Raw genomic sequence first — 25316 nt, 5'->3', positions numbered from 1 at the left:
GAAAAGATGAAAGAAAAAGAAGAAGACACATATAAATTGATTATTTTGTCCATGTTCATAGTTCTCTTGATCTTCCTGTTCTGTCTTTTATAACTGATCAGTAAATGATTCTTTATTAACTTTTGATTGCAGACTTAAAGATTTTATGAATAGCTTTGGGATCTTGAATTTAGAAAGAAAGCAGACTTGTGGCCGTGTACATAAACCTTAGTGAGATGGGCTTAAGATGGGTGAGAACAGACTATAAAGTAATTTCTTTGTGGCAAGGGGAAGGGTTGGTGGTGGTTTACCTGCAGATTAGCAACCAAGGGATTTCTGAAGACTGCGGATCAGAGAATGCAGATCAGCAAACAGTTGAAAATCTGGTATTGAGGAAGTGATGCCTGAAAAAAATGCTTTGCATATCAGAAAGACATGCCATGACGGTTGACTTGACTGATGTAGTCTTCATGGAGGAAGATGGATGATGGATCAGGGAATTATGTGGTTTCTGTTGGCATAGAGTAGATATTCTCTCTATTTTTGTTTCTTGGTTAGAAATTGAGGAATAAACCCAGTTTTATAACCCTGTAGGTTATGGATTTTTTATTTAGTTCTCCCTAATTTGATAAGACTAGAATATAGATCAAAATAAGTATATTCTGAATACACACCAAAACCTTAATCTGTCATGCAGAATAAGTGGCATGGTGGTATTTAGTTGATGGAACAGTAAATCTCATTAACAGTGAGTGAGTCTTTAGCACGTTAATTAGTTTTTGATCCCTTTAACACAGACATCAAACACCCAGCAAGCTCTTTCTTTCAGTAAACATGTTTTGAAGAGGAAGGATATTTTGAAGAGGTAAGAACTGGTAAGAACTGAAAGTTTTATTTGTCATCTACTAGGCAGGACTTTTATAGACTCTTCTCTACTGCAGCTTAGATGAAGTCTGTGGTACCAGAAACCAAAATAATGCTTTAAATCCTGTCTTGGCTTCTCTGGATTTTGTGATTTACTAAAAGCTAGTAACTCATTCAAACCCGAGAAAGTCGCTACTAGAAAAAGCAATAAAATATTAAACATCATAGTTTCTTATTGATTTCTGAAGCGAGGACTGATGTTGTAAGACTTCAGTTGCTACTGAAATGTTACTGTGATTCGGTATTTCATAGGAGTGGGCATACTGGTCCCTCAATGGAGAATGTGTTGTAGGGAAACATAATTACTCCAGCTCATTTCTTGGATTCTTTCATTCTTTTCTTTTTGTTGTTGTTGTTTAGTTTGGGTTTTTTTGTTTGGTTTGGTTTTTGGTTTTTTTTTTCCTGAATTCAGGGAAACAAAAGGTCTTGCTCAGTTCAGAGCTGAAGTTAAAAATCTGTTAGAAAATTTAAAATACAGACACACAGAAATACGTTAGCAGTGTTACAAAGACACAAATCATCAAAGGTTGTTAGTGGAAATTCCTGCAAGGAGTTTATATATATCCTGTTTTAATGTCCATTTAATGCCCACATAGTGAGATTTGTACTTCAGTGTTTTCCTTATGGTTAGCTGAATTATCCTTCTTGGTATGGTCCAGGATTTAAAGTGCATATGCCAATGCACAGCCTCATTTCTGAGGAAGATTGGGACTGTTTGTTTACACTTTCTTCTGAAGAAATTCTGGTTTCTGTTATATAGTTGTCTACTTGTGAGCTAGTAGACTCTGTATACACAGACTTTGAAGCAGTAGAGAGAGAGATCCTTTTTTAGAATATGATACATTTGGTCCAGTTTAGATACTTACCTGTAGAGGAGAAAAAGTCAGGACTGCCTCAAATGTAGATCTGTGGTGAGATGAAAATCACGTTCCCTTTTTGTATCCTCCCTTTACCTGTTCTCTCTTCTACTAGCAGACTGTAAGTCAGGAAGATGGGGAGGTATTGATGGGACACTACTACAGCCCAAAAGTTCAGGAACAAACTCTAGTTTCTGCTCCTTTTCTTTGTCCACATAGAGGAGAGGTTCTAGGAACAATAGATGAGCCAGCAGGTAAGCCTAAATGTCTTTCCATACTAAAACTCCTCATGAGAGTTTATGGGGAAAGGGATGATTTATCAGGCACTGAAAGTCATATTTTATTTTTTTAGGACTATGGGAACTTACCTTGTCTGTTTGGTACTGCTTTTTAATGCAGTGGGTACTGCTTTATCAAGGGTGAAGTATGAGGTGTCAGAGTGGGGGTCTTGGCAAATGAATACTGACAAAAATGTGACTGATTTGTTTAGACTGCTGTGTTGGGCATGTGCTCATGTTGTATCTTCTGAACCTGCTGTGTTGGTTTGGTCCTCATATGCAGTCTGATTAGATGCCATCTGAGGAAATTCCAGGTGGTTTTTTTTTTTTAGGGCAAACCCTATTTTATCATAGGAGCATAGAACCATAGAGTAGTTTAGGTTGGGAGGGACCTTTAAAGGTCATCCAGTCCAAGCCTCTTCAACTCTATCAGGTTGCTCAGAGCCCTGTTCAACCTGACCTTGAATGTCCCAGCCATCCACCACCTGTCTGGACAACTTTTGCTAGTGTTTTACTGCCATCATTGTAAAAGTTTTCTGTCTTATATCTAGTCTAAATCTACTCTCTTTTAGTTTTAGATGGTCACCTCTTTGTCTAATTGCAACATGTCCTTCTATAAACCTTCCCTCTAACTGCTGTTTTTACATGTTTAAGTACTGAAAGATCACAATATGATGTCCCCAGAGTCTTCTCCAGGCTGAACAACCGCAACCCTCTCAGCCTTTCCTCATAGGAGAGGTACTTCAGCCCTCTCATCATTTTTGTGGCCTTCCTCTGGACCCACTCCAACTGGTCCACATCATTCTTATGTTGTGGGCTGCACAGCTGGACACAGTACTCCAGGTGGAGTGTCTCCAGAGGGGAGTAGAGGGGAAGAATCACCTCTCTTGGCTGTTGGCCACGCTGCTTCTACCTTCTTTTATTCTGTCCTAAATAATGCTATCATAGTGTACCGTGGTATGGCTGCAGGGTTCAAAACGTTTTCTGTTGGAGGAAGTAGCTCTTTTTTTGTAGTCTCTAAACCAGTATTTTTGTTCTCAAAGTGAAAGACCTATAAACCTGATGCAATTTATTTCCTGTCATAAGACAGAGTGTGTACTGTTGTGTGTTCCTGGAATTTGTATTGCAATTTTCTATTAATAAAGATGATCCTGATAAATATTAATCTCCTACAGACTTCACCTTTCATCTACAGTTCCCACTGCTGATGGTAAGAACAGCCCAGTGGGTCTGGAGCAGTAAAGGTTCCTACAGTATTATGAGAAAATAGTCAGACTTGCTGTGGACATTTAGCTGTATATTAAAAGAGTGAGTAGAGTAGAATTGATTAAATAAGTGAAATATGTGTAAAGAGCCAGAGTCACAGAAGAGCATTAAATTTCAGTCCTGAGCAAACGTCATTAAATGCTGTGTCTTTATGTGAATCAGCCCTGACGAGATTTTCCCCTTGCTGTCTGTGACTTGTCACTTTGTGCCATTGAGAGTCTTTGTCCTTTCATCAGTTAAACAGACTGAAGTGTCGCCTTTGGAAGATAATTACAGGTTCTCAACAAAAATGGCAGAATTAAACCCTGCTAGATGATACTTGTCTCGCTGGAGAGAGCACAAAAAGCACACACAGGCCATGGTATTCTCTGAACAAGGGCCCCTCCCTGGGATAATGATACAGCTCCATGTAGGAATGATGGATCTGGTTAGGAACGTCATGTGGGATGTGCAGTTTTACCTTATGTGGCTGGCTGTGTGAGCCTTTCCAGGGAACAGCAGGATTGAAAAGGAAATGCTGAACAACAGACAGCCTGTACCAGCTCCTCCTTTTGGGGGGGATCTTTGCATTCCAAAAAACTGATGAAAAGGGATTTGTTGGCTTGGAGATATTCTGGGAAGTATCCAAAATGTTACATTCTCCTCTACTCTTTCAGAAAGCTGCTCTGAGAGATACAAGTCTCTTGCCGGAGGTCCTTTGTAAATTCTCATGTTTAATTAACGTGGTAAGGTTTACATTGCCACTTAATTGGTCTTGCCATTGAGAGATGTCTGCTTGGTGGCTAGAAGGGTGTGTAGTGCTTGTGTCCAAGTACATGACATTGTTAAAGCCTGACTGGTTATTGTTAGTGTGATCACACTGCAGGGATACGGTTACTGAACCAAATCTTCAGCTGACGAATATCAGGATAAGTTCAAATGAAATTAATGGAACTTTCTGGACTTGACCCATAATTTGCAGGGGATATTGGAGTCCATGTGTAGAGGACTTACTGCTTTCAAAGTTTCATGGAAGTCTTTCTGTATTTATTATTATTACATCAGAAATTAGATCCTCAAATCAAAAAAGCTGCAAATACTCAATTTTTGAATTGAAGAGAAATTTTTTTTCTGTTTTCCATATTTCTTACAATGTTCTGAGTAGAAGATACAGAATAGTGTTGAAAACCTGTTGTTGCCACAAATGCAGAGAGGTAGAAAAATTGTCAATCTGCAAGTGCATAACTTTCATTCTGTAAAATTCTCATTAGAATTGAGCATTTGTCTACAGATTAATATATATCAACCATTTACCTACTCTGTTTGCTTTCAGAAAGCATACATGAATTTAATATTAAAGAGGAATGAATCAGTACAGAAATCAGAAATTGTGAGTATACAAATAAAGAATTTGAGAATCAATGATTAGCTTTTTTTTTTTTTTCCCCCAAAGAATCTGTTACAATGCAGGAAGGACAAGGAAAAAACAACCTGAGAAATGAAATCGAAAGAATCACTGCCAGGATGAGTTGGTTGCACATTTCTGATATGAATGCTGGCAAAGGACTTTTCAGTTCTGGAGAAGCAGACGAGAAGTTCCCTTCTTGTGAATATGTCAGATGGCAGCAAATTCAAAAGCAATCTTATTAGTTCGACAAGTTGTCAATTTTCACAGATTCTCTCTTCAGGCAGGGAGCATTGATGGGTTTTGTGTGTGGAAGACAGATGTTATATTTACAGTCTGTACACAAGATAATAAAATTTCCCTGTCTTGCCAACCTGTGTTCAAGCAAACCCAAAGAGAGATAATAATGTGTTGCTGCTGGTTCTTTTGTACCAAATGTGGGAAGACACAAGAAAAGGGAAGCTAATAATAGTTGCAAAGGCCTTTGTGCTATATATCTATGTTTGTGCTATAGAAACTTTGGCTTCTCTGGTTTATTTTGTGCTATCATTTATCTCACTAATTTGAAGGAAGTGTGATAAAAATATTCATTATGGACAACTATAGGGGAGTATGTGTCAGGAGAAGAAGACTGGGCCACAAGAACAATCTCTACCCTAATCTTCTCATGAATTGATTAGCAAGGTTTTTCAGCTGACAAGATGTCAGGTCAACCAAAATAAAAAAAGTGCATATGATGAGAGGAGGGGAGAGAACAGGCAGCATTTAGAGCCAGACAGTGCAAATTGGTTTGAAATGGCAGTGGAATATTTGTATTCAGTAAAGAATCAATGCCATTGCAGATCCGTACCTAATGCTAGCTCAACGCGACCCTTGAATCTTATTATATTAGAATATTTTTGGTTGAATCCATATCTGATCCTCCAGCATTAGGATCTATTTCTCTAGATTTATGTTTTAGTTGGAGTCGAAACAACAGGGAATACATGGTCCTGGCTCTCATCTGGATGCGCGCTGCAGCTCCCAAGAGCAGCTGTTTTGCAAGATGCTCATCTCAGGTTTTTAAAACTTTGGTGAAAAAAGATGTGATTGTGTGCAGTAATTGTTGTTTGGGGCTGAAATGTTAACATTAAATGAGTTCTTAAATTAGGAAAAAGTTTAAGATTCCTCAGTTCAGTACTACTTTAAGCTTCCTGTCAAAAAAAGAGGAATAGGCACCAAAGAACTGTTCCAAGCAATGTGAAAAAAACCTTTCAGAATTGAAGAATAAAATTAATTGGAAATCACTGGACATATGAGAGGTCATCTGATATTTATTCAGGCTTTCACATTTCTTGACTCTTGTGTACCTTCCCTAGACTTCAGACCATCATGTCAACTCAAGGACACAGGAGGTAGATAAAAAAAAAATATTATTGAAAAGTTGCAGACGCAATGCTCTGCTACTGGAATTCCTATGAGGCTGGAGGAATCCAACAAAAGGAAAAATAGAAGCCAAATCTATAGGGTTTTTTTCATCACAGCAGAAGAATGAAAAAAAATGAAAGGAGAAAGAAGTCTCCAACACTATATTATCAAAGATCTTCACAATACATTAACACATGGCACTGTGCCTCTGAACTTTTGAGGACATTCTGTGGTAAATTTCTCAACACTACTTAAATCTTGTGCGTCAAAAGCAATTTGAGAACCTTAAGTTTGTCGACTTGCTATGTGACTTCAGTCTTGGTAGCGAAAAAATGTGATGCAGAGTTTCTGCAAACCTTACTCTGTCTTGAAAAAATTTGTATTTAATAAAATCACACTAAAAAGTCACTCTTTTGCCATATTGATTAACTCAATCTTCTTTTATAATTTAAAAAAAAAAATCAGTTCCATAGATAGATTTAGATAAAATATGCACCCTAAAATTTCTGTTGCTGAGTAAAATTGTGCTGTCTCATATGCAAAGCATTCATTGGGAAAGATTAGATCCTGTGGCCTTTCCTACAGGCATGGTTTTAATAGTCAAAATAAATTCTTTCTCTCTGATTAACTTACTTAGAAATTCCGACTGATCAATTAGGAGTTTAGGAAGATGTAATTTAGCAGTCAGCAGTAGCTCTTAATTAATTCTGCATCAGTGTCTGTCGATTTAGATTACTAACAAAATGTAAAAATTGTTTCTCAATATCTGCGTTGACACATTAATTATGTGTTGGCTTTTTTTGGTTTTTTTGTTTGTTTGTTTTGAGCTTTTTTTGAAAGCTATTGATTCATTGATCATGACCGCAACAGCATTTAAGGTGAACAAACAAATCCTGACTTCAAGCATCAGCTTCCATCTCTGTCTTGCCATATAATTTTTTTCTTTATGGCAGGCACTCTCTTAAACCAGTTCTCTTGGTTCTCTGGAAATCACTCACAGATATCACTCTCCAAGTCAGCTACTTTACTTCACACAAATCGTTCCTCACAGCAGATTAGTGAAACTTGTGAATCTTGAACTCTCCTTAGGGCTCTGTAGGGAAATATGTTACTTTAGGTAGAATATCTTTTGCCTAATTACCACCAGATATAATTGGCACTTACCTTGCTCTGCTTGTCCTTATTTATTTTTTCTTTCTCCCCCTTAACCTGCTGCCTCATTATATTTCTGTCTCCCAGCACAGAAAATCCTGCCTTTCTCTTTTATGCTGCTTATCCTAGCCTGCGTCCTCACAGTCAGAAGGAATCTCCAGAGGTTTCCCTCCATCTGCCTCCATCAACAGTTCCAAACCTTCCGTCTGGCTTATCTTCTTATCTTTTCCCTTTTTTACCTAGACTTCTGTTCCCCTATTTCTTCTCCTAGAGATTTCCATCCTTTGTACTCACAGAGTCTGAATCATTACTCCCATGGCACTGTTGCCCCTTCAGTCCTACTTTTTTCCTCTGTGCTACTCCCAGGTGGCAGCTCAAGAGTGAGAATGCTGCGTATTTCTCTAAATGCTGCTTTGAAATATAGACCTCATTGGCTCCTTTCCCTGGGGGTGAATAATTCATAGATTAAATATTTCTGCCATATGCCAGCATGTCTATGTTGCAGTGACTATCAAATGATAGAAATCTTAGCAGGAAGGGACCTCTGGAAGTCATCTAATCCAGTCCCTGCTCAAAGCAGGACTGTTGCCAGTACTACAAAAAGATCAGCCATGTCTCAAAAGCCTCCAAGGATGGAGATCAGTAGCTGCTTTGAGTGCCTAGATTCAGAGCTGCACTACTCTCTTAATGACCTGCTTCCCCCTAATGTTTATCTTGAATTTACCAAGGTGCAGTTTGTGTTTACTGGCCCCTGCTTTATTGTCTGCCAACACAGCAAATGGCTGTAGGATTTTACTAAACCACTCCTTAGCCTCTCCTTTGCTGGGCTGAAAAACCTCACTCTCTCCTTCTAGGTCAAGAGGGTGGTTGTAGTCAGGTGGGGGTTGGTCTCTTTCTCCAGGCAACCACTGACAGAGGACACAACCACTGAGAGGACACAGTCTTAAGCTGCGCCAAGGGAAATATAGGTTGGATATTAGGAAAAAAATTTCACGGAAAGATTGGTGAAGTACTGGAATTGTCTGCCTGGGGAGGTGGTGGAATCACCATCCCTGGATGTGTTTAAAGGAAGATTGGATGTGGCACTTGGTGCCATGGTTTAGTTGAGGTGTTGGGGCATGGGTTGGACTCGATGATCTTAGAGGTCTCTTCTGACCTGGTGATTCTGTGATTCTATCATGTGCTCTGGGCCTGTGACCATCCTGGTAGCCCTCTTCTGAACCCTTTCAAATCCTGTTTGGACTGGGAAGTGTGCAAGGTTGACACAGTATTTCAGATGCTACCTCACTTTTGCTGAGCAAAGGAGAATAAAAGCTTCCTTATGTCTACTGTCCACATTGTTCCTGGTGCAGTCAACAGCCAGGCTGCTTTCCATGCAGTGAGAGCCAAGTGCTGGTGTGTTTTTGGTGTGTCCTCTTCCCTAAGTTCTTTCTTGCAGGGGGCTCATAGCCAGTAACTTCCCACCTGGTCCTGCTGCACAGGATCATCCCATTACAGGTGCAGACCTTTGACCTCCTTGTTGATCCAGAGGAAGTTTCTGTTGATTCAGCTCTCAAGTCTCTTTCCTTTGAAGCTCTGTCATTCGGCATGTCAGCCATTCTGCCAAATTTGGTGCCACCTTTGGATTTGCTGAGGATGTATTCAGTCTCATCATCCAATCTCTCAGTGAAGGTATTGAACGACATTGGGCTCACTATTGACCGCTTATGTGCCCTGCTTGTTACCAGCCATCAGTTAGACGGCAAGCACTGATTCTTGCCTTTCAGCATGGCAGCCCCTCTTTTTACTGCCCAGCAATACAATATAACCATGCTTCTCTTCTTCATGCTCATTTTTTGTTTTTAGGAAGGAAAAAGTTCAAAATCCCCATGGAAAAGGGAAGGCCAAAGTTTTGAAGAGAAGCTGGGAGAGACAGAAAGCAGAGTCCCAAATCTTGTCTTTCAACCTATAATAAGAAGAACAAAGAGGGGACAATTTTTTTCCCCCAAGGAGCTTGTAACTACAAGGTTTTGTTGTTTTGTTGATTTTTTTATTGATCTAGAGACATTTTTCAAGGTAGCATGGGCTTCATTTCCACAGCAGATCAAGCTGTTATTAACCCAAAGCACTGTAAAAATCCTGCTCAGTATAAATTGTTTTTTGACAGAATAATAAAGTAAATAAAACCCTCAAAGGGTTTTCAGTAGATATCTGGGAATTCATAGATAATTGAATATGAATTATTTGGTCTTCTTCATTCATGACCACTAATTCATAGTTTTTGGTTATTTCAGTGAGTCAAGTAGCAAACTTTGTAAGAAAAGGACTCTATCTTCTTTCCCTGTCCCTGGAAAAGCAGACTACACTAGTGTTAATTTTTTTATCCCTGCATCCAAATGATTCTTCACTTTTGGTTTCAGTTCCTAAGCTTTAGATTCCAAAACCTCTCTCTTGTGCATTCATCAAGAATATACTTTTCTTGTTCTCAGTCCACCTTTTTTTCTTGTAATTAACAAAACTTTCAGTCCTTGCCTTTTTTCCTAGGATGCATGTGTTGTGAATTGTTTAATGCCTTTTAACTCCTTTTAAGAAGTTGAGTCATTCATTATGCCACATTCATCAGGTGTAAAGGGATTGTGCTGCTACGAGAGGCTGCTCATTCTGGAGAGCATATTAGGTCAAATTCTGTGATTTTTTGTTTCTCTCTCATGAAGGGTTTGATGGGAAGAGAATTATTCTTGTTTCATAGTGGTCTATGATCTCACAGGGTTGTGATCTGACAATCTTCCACAGAGAAGGTGAGTTGTATTCTTTGGAACCACTGTATTTCTAGGACCTCATTGCATGGGATAATATCTCACACTTAAAATAAAGCCACAGTAATACGGTAGAATGGGATCCTCTTGCTAATGTAGTGTCAATCAATTTTGCTAAGCTTCAGTGCTTGTTTACTCTTCCAGTTGTAAGCTAATACCCAGCATATTTCGTTACTTGAATTATTGATAAAGCATTTTGTTCCATTTAGAAATGCAAAGCCAGTTTTCAATTGCAAAGGTAAGAGAATACCTCGTGCTCATTCAATGTATTTCTGTGACAGTGTAGTTAGGAACTTAATCACAAAATACAATTGCTTTTACTTCAGCTTTGCAAAAAATTATTAATGAATGAGATCATTAAATATTAAGTTAACGGAAGCTTTTATTTTGCACCTTACTCAAAAGTTTTTCTGTCCACAGTTTATGACAGCTAGCCATGCTGCAGAAGGACCAGTTACAGTTTTCAAGATGAAAAGTATAGCATCTCATAAACTCTACATTGTAAATTCAGCCCACTAATCCTTTTTGTTTCAGTACAGAATTGAATTTATCATTGCTGCCAAAAAGCAAATAAGAATAAATTTTATTTTAGATTTCACCCTGAAAAGGCAGAACTCACTGGTTTTGAGTCTAAATCAGACCTTTATGATGGCATGGTCCCAGCCCAGCTCATAGCAGAAGCTTTAGGATCTCCCTTAATGTTTTTCAAATGAAGTTCACAGCCAGAGGCCAGGAGTATCCTGTAGAGTATGTCCCAGCTGCAGGCTATGCTTCAGAATTATGCCAAAAGAATAAACATGAGTCTCAAGCTAGAGCTCCTGGAACTGAATTAAAGTGAATGAGAAATAAAGAAACTGAATTTGTTTTTACGTATAATTCAAACGTAATTACTACAGCTATTTTACAGGAAATACTTTTAGTAAAATAATTTTCAAATTTGGCACTTTTTCATATGTGTTCTGTGCTTTCTTCAGAATATGTCTATTTGTCATTTCCAGGTTAAATGGGGACTATGTGAGTTCATGAGAATAAGGTCTTGTGAAGTGTTTGTTTACTGATGCAATAGATTGAGGAAAAGAGAAGGATGGTAGAAATCTGTAAAAATTACATTCTATTTCTAAAATACATTGAGACCCTTAATCTTGTAGGTGAACTTGGGAATCTGTTCATGCAGATCTTTCAAGTACATTCTCTTCCAGTGAATAAAGTGGCAAGGACAATGTGCTGTGTGTCAGGACTTTGTCCTGCGCAGCGCTGCAGCTGTCGAGCCACTCCTGATGCCAGAGACAGCAGTAGAAGGATTCATTTGCTGGGGGATTAATGTTCCCAGACTGTTGTTGTGAGGAAAGTGACCGGGCTGCCCAGTGAAGATGGTGAGAGCAGAAAGGAGGAGACAGTTTTATGAGGCTTCTGGTCACTGTATGAGATCTGAAATGTCAGAAAACATGAAGGCCATCCTAGCAGGTGAAGGCAGGCAGCCGTGCACTTGGCTTACTCATCCCTTCTTGTAGCCTGAGCTGCTTAGACACCAATTAGATAATGGAGGAAAAGGAAACTTATTTTTCTTCTAAGTGCTAAAGCCTGGTGAACTTGTCAGAAAGGGCTCTGACTGATGGCACAGGATTCACCCAGAAGGGAAATGTGGTTGTGGGTTTCAGATGGAGGCATTCATTTATTTACTTGTTTTAGAAAATGTGTTTACAATTCCAAATGTATTTTTTTGGCTTAGGTACATGAAAAGTTGTAAAAAATTATTTTCTTCCCACTAAATTATAATAGCTTCTTAGTGAGTACACATAATTTTGTGCTTTTTTCTTTAGTTTGAATGTTTACCTAAAAACAGAGTTGATGCACCAAATACTTAGCAGCTATCCCTGTGTCAAACTGTGCTGGAACTTTCCAGAACTCACAGGCAAGAACCTGTGAACAGAGTTTGCAGAGGTGAAATCCCTCTGAAATGTGGGCCCTGCAAGAACGTGGTACGAACCCCCCTCTGAGGCCCATAGCTCAGAAACAGCTCTGCTACTTCCACAAAACTCCCTTCTTATGTATTGATCTAATTAATTTGTACACATTTTGTTATGTGTTGCCCTCATAATCACCTTGCCACTATACATATAATACTCAGTATTAGATGGGGACTGAAATGTCTGATCTTTGTGTTGTGTCTGTGTTGTTCCCTGCTTGTGGGGACATTATTGTTTCAGGAGGTTCAGGAAACTCAAATAATCATTTACAGAGGGTTCTTGTTTAAATGTCTTTGTTTCAGCTTTTGCATATTTTACATTAAAAAGCCATTAGAATAATTGTAAACCATCTACCTAATTCTGCCTTTTCTCTGTGATTTTGATATATTTTATCTTACTTTCATATTTCCATATGCTTGTTAGCAAAATGCTCAATTATTTTTTTGAGGCAAACATAGGTAAATACTGACATCAATTAAAATGTTTGCATAACTGTGAGATATAATCTGAGTTACATTTTTGCCTTTTAGCTTTTTTGAAACCAGGAATCCTTGATTAGGGGTAGCAGTAGCCAGCTGGGTTTGTGGCAGGTGATTTCTTGGCTTGCTGTGGTTTTCAGTGTCATTCTGTGGTGGGTAAACCCAGGGAGACTGAGGAGGTTATCACCAGAAATCTATGCGTACTCACTAGTGGGAGGAATATACTGTTTCCCAGGCTTATGTTTTATGGGGGTAATTGCCTTAAAAGACTCACAAAGTAAATGATAACAATAATAAAAAAATAAAAAAGCCATGTTAACCATGCCTACTTTAATTCTCTCAGGATAGATGTTAAGCATAATGGAACTTACCCACTTTAAAAGTACCCTGGAGTCAAGTTTTCTTTCCATGTCTGTGTAAACAAACTCTAGATCTGTCTTTACAATTTTGGTTTCACCTTAGCTCCAAATGTAAACGAGATTTTTTGGGAGAGAGAGAGGACTTGATTTTGATACATGCCTACAGGGTGCTGCACTCTCCCTCACCATCTGAAAAGTTAAAAATTTGAAGTTTTTGCCATTTAAAGCTGGTATTTTCTGAACAGATGGTGAGACTTCAGCCCTGGGTAACCCTGACCCATGTGAAAAATCAAAAATTCAAATGCTGGATCTGAAGCTTGCTGGGAAAGTTCACATACACAAAGGAGGATACTCATGGAGTTTACCATATTCCCCTTATATGACTTAGACAAGAGCCTTGGGCATTCTCATGTTTTAATAATGAGATGAGAGGAACTTTTTCAGGAACATGATCTTCCAGCCACCTGGTATTTATATTCTGGTTTAACCACTGAGCTTTCTATCAAGCTCTTCCAGAGTGCAAAGTTTATATTTACTTGTACGACAATAAAGGATTAATGTTTGTAATGAACTTTCAGGACTGACTCACTGAGCCAGCTCACAAAAACACAGAGAGTTTATCTGACAGGCATTTATTGGAAAAAGAACCAACTACTTTGTCAAGTCAAATCTACAAATTTACATTAAAAAGCATCTATTCTCCTCCATGAGGATTTTTTTGGTGCATTTTGTTGGTGTTTTGTTGTTTTGTTTGGTGGGTTTTTTGGTTTGGCTTCAGGTTTTTTTTTAATTTTGTTGGGTTTTGGTTTTTTTTTTGTTTGTTTGTTTGTTTGTTTTAATCAAGAGAAATTGAGGGATTGAAGATTTGAAGTAATGCAAAACATACTAGGTCCTTTGCTGTTCAGAACAGATCTGTCTCTTAGCAATAAAAGCAATCTTTTTTAGAAACTACCATACAGTGGAAGAACAAGATTAGAAAAATGAGCTTCCTCCAGTGGCATTCAGTTCTGTTTGAAACTTAGAAGTAAGAAGGTATGGGCTTTTTTTGTAAGGGGAGGGTTTTCCAAGTCTTATGACAACATGAAATTTGTGCAATCTTGGAATTACACCTATTCATTGGTTTGGGGTATTACCAGTGCATAAAACATGCAAAACACTAATTGAGCTTGTGGGAATGCTCTCGTTTTTAGTTAATTCTTCAAAAATGCAGCATTGACTGGTTAGGAGTATTTAGTATGTGTGTCTGTGAAGAATCTTGCCCAGGAAAAAACATCTGACACACACGGTATTTATAGCCATGGCTTTAACATAGTCCATGGAATTTTTAAAATAAATATTTATAATTTTACAGCTTTTTTCTTTCTGTGGCTTTCACTTGGGTCCTGGACTTGAAAAGAATCAAGTGTGCTTTATGCTAATTTTATGCCTATGAACAGTCCTAACAAATTCTATGTGAAACTGTAATAACATACCAGAAAATGGAAGCATGAGCTTTTGTTGGATGGGGACCTGTGTGAGAAAATGGAACAACGGCCCCATGTTTAGAGCTTAAGTCTCAGACGTAAGGAATGCTGGTTGGAGATTTTGCTTTGCTGCAGATTTCTTGTGTGGCTTCAATCCATCTATTTTCAGGATTGTCTAAGTAGCTGTTTCTCTAAATTAGTAACAAGTCCCTCTTCAGAAGAGAGGTAGGTATTTCTAGGTATTTTTGTAGAGGAAACATGGATAACTCGTTCAGGCAAGATATCTAATATTTTAGTAGGTGGAGTTAGATACCTCATCATGATACCTTCTGTCTGGCCTTAGAATACATCCTCTCTGTCACATTCCTTATTTTCTGAAGTGTTCACAGGTGAGATGCTGGGACAACCTGTGTGGTGCACATGTAACTCCAATGCACTGAGTTTTGTCTGGCTTCTCCTCACTAATGCCATGGGATGCAGCAGGATAGTGTTGCTCGCACAGAAATCCCAGGAAGATGTGATTTGAAGGTTGATCTCATGCTGACTTTCTAGTCTTAAAGATGTTTCTGGGACAAGCCATGTCAAGTGTATCCAGAAATTTTATTTCTGTATTAATAGAATTTACTCTGAAGAGTAAATACTCTTCTGTGTTACTTTGCGAAGATTTGGTGAAGAGTAGGGATTCAGCATGGTCACATGGGGCATACCTTGCCTGGGCATGGGTGCATGATGTGACACTCCTAACCTGTGTATCCTGTTCCCTTTCCTAGGAGTCTGCAGGTGATGAAATGACAACATAGGTGTAAACCTGGCTCCAGGACAGGTTGGGACATGGACCAAAGCATTTTTAAATGTTCCTTGTCAGCATCTTAGCTACAGCTTCAATTACTATGATGATAGGCCATATGTATCACAAGATTCAGCAAGACTAAAGATGACCAACCCGTATATTTTTCTAGCTTGTATTTATTATTACAGTGTTTGGATGTAAAAAAAATGGAGAAGTCAAAATATGTGGTCTGAGATGAAGTGTGTTTCCTAAATAAAATGCGCTGCCTTCTATAATACAGGCCATTCCCATGACCTTCTGATTACTAAGTAATTAATAAAATTGCAGCAACTTATCATTATCTTCTATATAACACCATTGCAGCAACTTTGACACAATGAGCTTTGGCCTGTGCAACAGTGTTGGCTGAATTCTCTAACCTGAATTCTAAAATTAGAATCGTGGAAGTCCACAAGCTCTGTGTATGGTAGCAATGTACAATACTGTTTTCAGGAAGGAACCAAGACAAACTAAATAGCTGCCATTCAAAGTAAATCTTGGTGATTTTGGACAAAAACCATGGTGAGTTTGGATTGCTAGTTATTTTTTTGAGGAATTTTTAGAAAAATGCATTAATATGCACAATATAAATCCAACCCCACAGGTCACAGAGAGTTTGCAATTTGTAAGTGTTTTAGGAACAGTTGTTAAAGATGGGAGAGGAGGAGGGGTAGGAAGTGTCAGTAGGAGAAATAGTGCTATAGTGCTAATGAGCAGATGCTCTGCTGTGTATTGAGAGACCTCCTTGCAATTAAAAAATAGTTGTAGGTAGGAGGAGATCATTCAGCTGTCTGTGTGCTGTCAGTTGTACCTTGACCAGATTTTTGTACGTCAAATGCATTTTGATTGAAGCAAGAAAAGAGTTTTAGCAGCAATGTTTTCTGCAGTGAACAAGTGAGACCGGGGTGCAAAGGGAACTTCAGAACTTCTCTGTGAGGACAAGGCAGGCATCATTCATGTGCTGCTACTGGTTTCCTTCCAAAGTCCTGGCTCATCTGTGCCTAGGGAAAGATGAATGTTCCCTGAAGGGGGGCAGAGGGGCAATTCCTCTTCAGACAGTGAGTTGTAGGGGAAAACAGAGTAGCCAATATTGGATTTCCTAGTCCCTATCAAGGAGTTCAGAGAGGAGAAATAAGGAGAAAGAATCAACAGTAGAGGTTCTTCTGCGACTGGTTTACTTCCTTCCTTGTGGTCAGGGCAATGTGCAAGGGCAGGGGGCTGGACCCACCAGCATAGGAAGGGTCAGCATGCTCAATTCACCCAGAGCAGGAGCATGGCTCAAGCATGTGTGTAGCTTTTGGAACAGGGAAGGTGAGTAGAAAAGAAGCAGATTCCAGAATTATTGTCTTAAACTCCCAATTTTGTATGTAATCCCATCATGTTTATTAGAAAATCACTTCAAGGTTTAGGCAGGAGGTGCATTTTGTAGGGACAGAGTAAGAGTAGCTCAGTTGCTGCAGGCATTGTTTGATCCAACATGCACACTTATCCCCTCCCTTTTGCTTACCTTTCTACATTTCTTTTTTCTTCTCCAGGTTAGGGGGCTTATAGCATAATTAGAAATTGAATTATTTATGAGGACTCATTAAAATGCGTGGCTTGCAGATTAATCAAAGACAGGAGACATATTATATGAAACTGCCTTTTCCTCTGCTGCTTTCACTCATAGTGGCTGCAGGGAAGCCTATAAAAACCATCCCTAGTTCTGTAACAAAAAACTGAATGCTCTGCAATATTACCTCTATGTGTGTAAATATCTATATGAGTGTTGGGGGAAATTTGAAAATATGTGGGAGATTAGCCAAGAAAAGGGTATTTTGAGGAGACAAAGGGAAGGGATAGGTCATGACTCATCATGCAGCTTTGGAAACCGGAAAATGTAATTTCTCTGCCAACCGGAGGAGTTTATAAGCCTAATGAAATTTAAAATCAGTGGGAGCTCATTGAATAGCAGTAAGACATATAGTATCCTACTTATGAAGATTATGGCTAAAAATAACATAGGAGGCCTTTATTTATATCCTGCTGTAATGCTAAGGGCATATCTCTGAGTAGGTAAGAACTATCCCTCTAATAAATGCGATTCAAGACAAACCAAGTTGAGTCTTTTAACTGCCCTCCTATTTTTGTCTTTATAAAACTTACTTATCTGAAGGTGTTCTGAGAAGTACATATTGATGTCATTGAAACAGTCTGTTTAATGCTGGCTTCTTGCTTGTTTCCGGGTGCACTTTGGCTGTTGCTGCTAGTCCTGTCAAAGCTTGTTCTTTAAAGTGTGAGAAATCATGAGTTTTTTGCCATGATGGCTGGTGAATTCAGGTCATCTAAATTAGTGAAGCTAAGTGGTCCCTATCTATTATTAGAAGTGCTCGTGGCCTTAGTTGTAGCTTTATTGGATTTGGGTATAGGGTGAAAGGATAAAAAGGGAGCAAGAATTAAGTTTTTCTTTTAATTTACGGAGTAAACAGTTTTCCATACCTTTTTCTTTTGTGCATTTTCATACACTGAGCCTGTTAAGGGAGGGTTAATAATAATAATAATAGTAATAATAATAATAATAATAATAATCACAAATGTACTTATAAAGGAGCATAGGGAGGAGCTGGAGTCCTTTCCATAAGGTTCTCCCTCTTGTTCAGATTGTACATAGTAAGTTTGGTCATCCTGGCAAATAATTACAGTCCATCCCCTATGGAACCAAGTACACCTGCTAGCTTGGTGTTTGAAGTCAGCATGAAAATGGACCTATCATCTAGAATATATCATCTAGAAGAGATGTAATTCAATGAATACCTTGCTCCAGTGCTTGTAGTTCAGGCTTCCTTCACTCCTCTTTGAATGTGCATGGATCCATATGCACATATAGGCTGGCCAGAAGTTACAGAACTGCTCCTGTTTCTTTAATCAGTTTTTAAATTCCTCATTGAGCCATGACTGGTACAAGCTGTAAACCTCTAAACCTCTATCCATTTCAAATGTACTTTTGTTGCTATACTGGCAGAAGTGTATGAATGTACATGAAGAAACTCCAGCATGGGGCTTTAAGCCCGTGCTAGCTGAGAGGTCATATTATTTCATACCATAAGAATAGAGACACATGATCACATTAATATGAATTGTTTGAATTCAAGATTATGATGCACAAGTAAAATAATTTCTGATGGTCTTTTCTCGCATTCTCATGGTTTACAATGAATTACAGTGAACATTCCCATGGTAATTAATGTTTTAGTCTATATTAACGAATAATTGCCACAGTGAACTAAAATGTCACTTCCTGCTCAGGTGGTGTAGTACTCATTTTCATCAGTAAGATGTTCTTATAGTATTCACAAGCTGTGAATCAGCTAATCAACATTTTCAAGAAAGTCTTGTGCTTTGGAGTGTTTATGATCTTTGGGCATCTCACATGCAGCAGTATTAAGCAACTTGATTTTCAAGAAGAGTTGAAGAATCCTATTGACAGGCACATACCTGCACAAGGTGTACCACTTTGGTTATCCCTAAACTAGAGTTCTGTGAATAACCACTTTAAAATACTAAAACTAAATAAACTAACTAGAGCCTCTTCTATTTATATGTTATTTAGCTAGCACCAGCTCAGACCACAGTCATCTGTGGGTCATTCTGGGGTCACTAATATCCATGTAATGTATTAATGTTGTATAAACATAATAGTGTTATTTCTATCTGTAAAGATAATGGGCCACATTACAAGTGTGCAGGGTATTTGTTTTGCACCTTTCTTGATAGTTTTTTTCCCCAACATTTTACATTTATGTTCTTGAAATGGCATACTATATGCTACTTTTTTCAAGAAAAAGCTAGTTAAAAAAACCCCTGTAGTCCCTGTTTTTAGTTTAATAGTGAGAAAAGGTGAAAAGGAGTTGTTACAGTAGGAAAAGGTATGAGGAAAAAGAAGGGAAAAAAGTACAAGGAAATCCAGTAGGATATTCTAAGAATTGGTTGGTAATTTGGGGGTGGCTGCTAAAGGTGTTTTGGAGTTTTTTTGAACAAAAATTCATATATATATTTGTCATGTCTTTATTCTAGTACCCTTCTGTTTTTGGTACTGAGCTGTGTAAAATACCTTGTCCAAACTGGCAAGCCTTTAAATATGTCACTCTTGCAAAGAGTGACATATTTAAAGCAAAGTAATAAACTTATACATGTTTAAAAAGGCTTTCTAGCTTTTGTTTACAAGCTAGTTCATCCTCTCCAGGCTTTGTGCCAGAACTGTGCCAGTAACAAGTGGATGACTGGTAGTGGATATTAGGAAGGATGCTTAGCGCTGCTTAATGGGATGCAATCCCTGTAGTCCTCAGGGACAGCCCCAGCATGAATTGCATTGCTCTTTCAGTTTGGAATATGGCCTACAATGTCTTTTACCATATCTCCTCCTAGTTATGTGCTGGTTTTCCATGTGAGACAAAACCAACTGCTTCTTTGCCCTGTGTTTCATGCTCAGAATCATTTTTTTGAATAGGGAGCTTAGGGGTTTACAAATGAAAAGGCACTTACTGAATATGAAGCAAGAAGACTTTGTTACTTTACTGCTTTGTAAATGGAAGGACTTGAACATCTCTGGTACTTATTCCTGTTTTTCTGGTCTAGCAATAGTATATAATTCATGAATTCTTGTCCTCATTACGGATAATCCCAACACGTCTGTGTTCTGCTCTTATATTTTTAAATTATTCCTACAATCTGTCAAATTCATTTAGGTACATCCCACATTTGCTTTTATTTATCTGCAAAGTGCAGCCTCTTTATTCATTACAGTTTGTCTGCCAGCATGGATGGAAACCATCCCAAGACGTATATGAATTTAAATGGCAACAGAATGACTGTCACTAGATATGTGTTTTTAGTGTCAAGGCTATGGTAATGTATATCATTAGTTGTTAAACATAGTCTGCTGTCGGCTCGGTGCCAGAGCGCTCTTATGTGCAGTGCCAAGCCTTGCTGGGAACCTACCATGTTCTCTAGTTCAGTTGCATATTTTCTCAGTTGTAGCTGCAGAAAAGAGACACCAAATGTAGTGACACAAAATAACTTATGAACCATGGAAGTGCTGTATTCCATTGTGACATTGAAACCAGTCTCATTTTGGGCTGCTTTGTTTTTGTTTTCCTTTTGTCCTCATTCGTCCTTAATCACCCATCCTCAGCGAGTAAATGGGAGTAAAATCATCCCTGAGTGTTTTTCTCAGGTCCTTGCTGACTGTGAATGTCTGTGATGGTGGCTTCTTGACAGTTACTTTCCACAGTCGCAGGAGGAATATGCTATGGGAATACAGGGTGGGGAGGACAGTTATGCCTCAGGTAGGTATCTCTTGATGTGGGGTACTTCCTATGAGATGAGGAGATAGCAAAGTTTCTGTCACCTTGCTCTGTGTTGCTTGTCCACCTTGCTGCTCCATCCAGCTCTGACAAATGTACAGGATAAGGGACACATTGAATACTCTTCCCACCTTTGCTGCAGAGGATGGCTAAGCAAATGCAAAGAAAAGCCATTTAATGAAAAGTGTTGTCATAATTTGTTCCCTTAATGGTGGAACTTAAGAAACAGGACTAAACAGTCATTCATTTCCAGTTTTCTTCCCATTTTGGGGGACATCTCCATCTCTTACTATAGGTGAGGTTACAACCTGGCTCTTTCTAGTCTACCAGTGCTGCTTACCCTGAAGTAGAAGACTTTGAAAGGAAAATTTGAATATTGTTTCCACATGTGAACATGTAGTGATGCATGTAGTGACAGCTTGCAGTACCATAATGCCATTTGGTTTTTGATGTTGGAGTATTCAGTCACTCTTGAAACTAAAACTTGTGTGCATGTATATATATGTGTATGTGTTTGTATATATATATTTATATAAATATATATATTTGTGTTCACGCATGCACACACATTTATTTATGGCTGCTATGAAACCAAATTAAACAAAATGAACCAGAAAGTAATCTAAAATTAATCTGAAGCACATTACATGCAGGCAGAGTTGAGACAGCTTGGTCTGTTCAGCCTCAGTAAAACAAAGTAATAGGGGATGTTATATACACTAAATATGCTATTCTCTCTGATTTTCATTATTCTGTTTCATGAAACATTTTTCATATAGACTCACTTTTTTGGGGTGCTTTGCAATTGGATTTAATTTAAAAATACTATAAAAATGAGCTATCCTTTTAATTTAACTATATTTTATGAGTTTGTTGTGTTGCCAGATAGTGCAGTCATAGTGTAAGATAAAAGACTGGTATGCAGCAAGGAGTGACACTTTTGTTCACAAAGGCAAGGATTTAATGAGACAAAAAAAATCAGTGAAAGAAAATATATTTTTATATGATGATTTAGTCCAGTCATCTGAGTCTCTGAATGAAAATATTAGAGAAATCAAGAAAATTTAAGGATCTGGTATAAGCCACAGAAAGGGTAAAGGCAGTTTAGTAGCAAGTTACAGTCTGAGCGGTGTTGCAGGCGAGGGCAGATGGGAAATAGGACTGCAGGGTGGGGGTGAGATTGTTGGAATAATACATAACAATACAGGTATAAAAATCCAATTTTATTTGTCAGATTGGAGTACTTAGATTTAGTTCACTCTACAGACAAATGATCATCCCTATCTCTCTCTGTTTCTGTAGAATTATTTTTGTCAGACCCTGAGCTTAGAGCAGACAGAAAATAAAAAGAATAATTGCTAGTTGGCATAAGTAAAATTTATTTGCTTTGTTGGTTATTTCTTAATAACTATTTTTAATTATAGGTTGCCTTTATCATACTGTTTCCTCAGAGAACCCCAAAATCATCCTGTATTTTTCATGCTGTTACCAGTTTTAATAATTGATCTTTCAATTGTAAATTGGACTATATTGCTTGTGGGGTTTGTTTTGTTATTGTTGTGGGTTTTGGGGCTTTTTTCCTGTCTCTATAAAAAGAACCATATTTTTTCCAAGGGTGTGTTGGACATTTATCCTGGAAAATTGAAAAGAGATGTAGGTGGTACAAATTCTGTAGCCCTCACAAATGAAGTGTGCAAGGCTGAGTGTCAGCTACTGTCTAATGGCATTAGAACTTTCATTAGTAATCACTGCAGAATGGTCATAGATTGTTTGGTGACCCGGGAGAACTTTAAACAAAAATAATCTCTGAAACAGCTACAAATAAAGCTTAACAGATTTCATAGGTTGGTTTTGATTTCCAAATTGAAATTGAAATAAACATTTTCTGATGTTATGAACAGGAAAAAAAAAATAGTACAAAATTGCTTATAACTCATAACTTATAAATAATAACTTATAAATAATAACTTATAACTTATAACTTATAAACTTAGTTTTCGGTTCCAGACCAAAGCTTCAAACAACTTCAAGATAGCACAGGTGTCTCTTTGGGGACATGCCTGTTTGTTTTTGCAGGCTTTATTGGGCTGCCCCACAGCAGCTCTCTTCTCCAAACTCAGCAGCTTTGCTCCTTTGGTTCATCCTTAATTTAATTTATATTGATCAAAGAAAGCATTTTGTTTTTAAGAGAAAAGGTTGAGCTCATCACAAACTATTCCAGTGTGCCATTGCAGCACTTGTGCCAAGTGCTGGTGTGGTTCCGTCCTTCATGGAAGGCTCTTTCCATGTGGTCCCTGATTCTGTGCACAGGAAGGAGACGGGTGCACTGCAGAGCTGAAAGCAAGGTTGCAGTCAGAGGTGGCCAATCTAATTAGGCTACCAAAGAAGGGTTTCATGAAAGCAGGCTACTTCAGGATGATGGAAACTGCAGAGCGGTTCTGTAGGAAAAAAGGGGGAGTGGCCATGAGGTTAGGATGCCCAGTTGCAAACATCTCTCCCTGCTTTTGGCTGTCTGGATGCTGAGCACTTCCCACTCGGCAATCAGTGCTCAGAAGGTTCATGTAATCAGTGTCCCTGCACCCTCACTGGCAGTGCTGTCAAAGGTTAAAAAAAGGTTGCTCATGTGTGGTAACAGAAAACTTTGTGTTTATTTGTTGCCCCTTAAAAGAATTGAGAACTCCTCACTCTTCCAGAGGTTTCCTGTTTGACTTTCGGCAAGCCCTTTCCATTTGCTCTATGCTTGGAATTTCATAAGCTCAAAGAATATTTTCCTGCCTCCCAGGATGGGTTAGTGGGGCATTGCTGCTGAATAGTCCATGTCAATACTTACATAGGAATACCCAATATCTCTTGGAATTAGGCCAAGGTTTTAGCTCAATGTTAATTTGGTGCAATGAGTTCCAACAGCTAATTATGTGTTGAGTGAAAATGTATTATGCATCAGAGGTATTCACTGGGGGAGGTTGTAAAGTGACACATTTAGACTTAGGTTCGCATTTTTGGGCTTTTGTGTACTTGCCTGTGGAACATTAATTTTTCAGTGACATCTGTTTTGCTGTGTTTTGTTTTCAGATTATCATCTTTAATATTTTTTTTGAAGCCTCTGTGATTTTTCAGAATGAAAAGAGTAAAATAACATGGGTCGCTTACTAAGAATTTCTTTTTTTATTGAGATTTTTTTCCCCAGGAAATAATTTTTTTATTTCCCAAGGTTTTTCCCACACTACCTGAAGGCATCTGGACCTTGTATATAGGGAATTCACCATGACTTTGCTAAGGAGTTTGGCATTCATGACCTAAGTTTTGTCTCTTTCAATGTAATCAGCATCCATTAGTGCCATGGAAATGGGCATCCAGAGGGGTATCACAGAAGCACAGAATGGTTGAGACTGGAAGTGACCTCTGGAGAGCATCTGGTCCAACCTCCCTGATAAGCAGGGCCACCTAAATCCAGTTGTCTGGAAATATGGCCAGCTGTTTTCTGAATATTTCCCACCATGAAGACTCCACAGCCTTTCCTGGAATGGATGGTTATTTTCAACAATCAAAGAAAAGCAAGTTATGAAAGGCTTTTGATGAGGTTCCCTGTCTCTTTTAAGACTGGATAATAAACCAAAAAATTGTGGGATGCTTTCTGGTCCAAAGCTTTTTCTTTTTACCTGTATGTTTAATGTAGTTCTTGGGTTAAAAATGGGTTCTAGTTTTGCTGCTTGGACCCCATATCTCCTGGATTTGTGCCTGTGACTGTTCCCATGCACAAGAGGAGGACTAGAAAGTGCCTTTGTTTGAGGTAGACCTTAGACAGCAGGATGGAGCAGTCATGGGACGTGTGGGTTTGTCCTTCTAAGGATCACTGAGCAAGCTGGATCCCAAGAGAGCAGCAAGGCAAACTCAGCGCATGCAAGCCCAGTCCATAGGTAAAGTGTTCAGCTCTCTAGACATGACAGTGCAGGCAATGTAACAAGGAAATTTTATTGCATTTCCTTCAAGAGCTCTTTGGTTGCCCATCTCTTTTTGTTTGTATATGGAATGACTTCTGGCAGAAATGTTAGATAGGCCAGATCTCCTGTCCTATCCTTGTAGTTCGGATTTACAAAGTTACAATGAAAGCGGATCCTGAATCATAGGTGGATTGGGTTTCATGCAGGAGTTTTATACGGATTTATCTATACATGTATAGAACTAAAATCTTCCAAGCTTAAAGTAAACAAATAAGCTAGAAAAAATCTCCATTTCCTTCTTTCTTACACTGCTTTTTGCTGAGTGCAGGCCGATCTAGCTATAACACATAAATAATAAACCATACATCAGGAAAATGTTTTTTTGTAAGCAAAAAAGAAACAGAGAAAGAAGATTTGTGCTCTTTGACTTTTATTTTAATTTGTCAGGGTAAGAATGAATGACATGACACAAACAGCTTTAAATGAAACAAAGCAAAACACAGATTACATTTTCATCACTCAACAATTGTTTTGCTGCACTTTGTATCTTCTGTGATGCATACACATCAGTTTACATTGTAAATTCTATAGGGTGTGTGACTCCATCATCTCTGTTGATACATGTTCTTAAACAAATCAAATTACATTTTCTGTTTGGTATAGTCACTGAAGGAACAGCAAAATACAGATCCATTTTTCCTAGAAGAGGAGAGGGAGAAGACTGTAAAGCTGACTGTCTCATAACTATGTCTATGGCCTATATCCTTCTTGAAGTTGATAAGAAGTCAAGATCTTTATTTATATGTTTAAGTCACAAATTTTCTGAACCTTTAAAAGTTTCTGTGAATGAAAATTAAAGAAAGTTTCAGAACCTCAGATGCATTTTATACATCT

The 25316-nt window shown here is 38.3% G+C and overlaps 1 protein-coding gene across 9 annotated transcripts in view; it reads left to right on the top strand.

The window, feature by feature from the left end:
* The window catches only part of CACNA2D1 (calcium voltage-gated channel auxiliary subunit alpha2delta 1), a 365110-nt gene that overhangs the window by 87255 nt on the left and 252539 nt on the right, over nt 1-25316 (top strand). The window lies entirely within an intron of this gene.

Source organism: Corvus kubaryi, unplaced genomic scaffold (genome assembly GCF_017639235.1).
Source record: "Corvus kubaryi isolate FWS band 111438036 unplaced genomic scaffold, C.kubaryi_AGA036_p1.0 137, whole genome shotgun sequence".
NCBI lineage: Eukaryota > Metazoa > Chordata > Aves > Passeriformes > Corvidae > Corvus > Corvus kubaryi.
The sequence above is the reverse complement of the archived record's forward strand: the minus strand, read 5'-3'. Positions and strand labels throughout refer to the sequence as shown.